Below are 1,724 nucleotides of genomic sequence, written 5' to 3' on the forward strand. Positions count from 1 at the left end.
AAAAAAAGAGGATGAGGGTAAAGAAATTCGAAAAAAGTGTTACCACACCCCGCTTCACTAGAAAGGGAGCTTAATTTTTCTTCACAAAGCGAACAAGTATGTATTTATATTTACATATTTGTACGCATCGAAGAAGCACCTTTCAAAGAATGGTAGGTACCTTGTTTTTATGCGGCTCTTTAAGAGACAATACAAAACAGGTGCTCTAAATATTGGGTCACTTGAATAGGGAGAGTGCTACCCTCCATCCGCCGTAATAAAGTTAATAAAATTGTACTTACGCCCCTTTAAGAATTGAATGAATGGTGCCCGCTGGCGGCGATTTTGCCTGTGTGTTGTCTGGCTAACCTACATATAATTTATTGTTCAGTCAGCGGTGGCAATTCACTATGGCACCACACAGCGCGGATGTCATTATGCACATAGCGAATAAATAATTTGAGGGTATGTATGGTTATCCCTCGCAGAGCTGACGTAAACTACTCTCCAAGATTGTGCGATTTGACACCGCTAGACTTTCTTCTAGTGTCTAAGAAAGTTTTATTGCGAAAACAGTTTTGGAGAGGATGCCACCTGTTACTAAATTTCAGTCGGATATCTCGAAAACTGAGAGACTGAATATTGTTTCTAATTATTTTTGTAAAATTTTCCATTGGTCTGTCTATCTCTTCTTTTTCTGGTACTTTTGAAAAATCGGACCAAATTTATAATTTCATATTCATGTTCATTAAATGTATTATTAAAGCACGTTTACATATATGCATGTACATCTAATTTCAATCAAAACATGTTCGTTAATCACCCCATTTACATAGTCAAATCCTGGGTTTTTAGCTATCAAATTTGTTGTTTTTGTTTTTCATGTAACTCAAGAAAAAGTTTCATTTCAGTAAATTTAAATAGATTTTAACTTAATGGTTTTTTAAAAATACCTCAACCTCCTTTCCTGCCAACGTCCATTTTTGTTTGCTTTCGCAATTGATGTTCCACCTCTTCTTCGCAAAAATAGTCGTTAAAAATAGGTTTAATCTGCGATTATTTTATAAGTACAAATTAACGTGGGAGGAATTTCGTACGACTTATCTGTTTTTTAAATACTGATTATGAGGTAAAGCTCGAAAATGAGAATAATCTATGTAGATATCGTCGTTTAAAGTACAAAACCGCGTATCGTGGTTCTACAAAACCTCGTAACTGACATTTGTGCCAGAAATGAGATTTGCCCACCGGAAGCTGCAGACATCAAGCCTTATTAATTTATACTAAAATATCGATATTTAGATATAGAAGGTATAGATAATTAGGGATAAAAGAAAGAACCGTGTTGAAATAAGACAGATTTTACTCTCTCCGGTCAAATTTTGGCAACCTCACACACGAGGTTTTGTACTTTAGACGACGATATGCAAATATACTTTCAGGCAGATCTACAAAAAGGCCTCACATGCAATTTCATATACATACATACATTTATGTTACCAGTTTTTTTTTTTTTTTTTTGTAAATTTAAAGTTACTTCCTAATTCTTTATAAGAAGAATTAATTGGCCAGCAAAAAAGCTTAAAACGCCATCTCCAATTTTGAATTAAATTATAAAATTATAAATTACTTTCAATGTCCTTTAAAAAATTAGTGATAGATTTATATGCTTTGCCATTAGTATTTTGATGAAATTCAATTAATGATGAAGTATTTTTGAGTATTGGGTATTTATCACGTGAATT

This window comes from Rhagoletis pomonella, unplaced genomic scaffold, assembly GCF_013731165.1.
Source record: "Rhagoletis pomonella isolate Grant_MI unplaced genomic scaffold, Rhpom_1.0 Rhpom_scaffold_00002, whole genome shotgun sequence".
Taxonomy (NCBI): Eukaryota; Metazoa; Arthropoda; class Insecta; order Diptera; family Tephritidae; genus Rhagoletis; species Rhagoletis pomonella.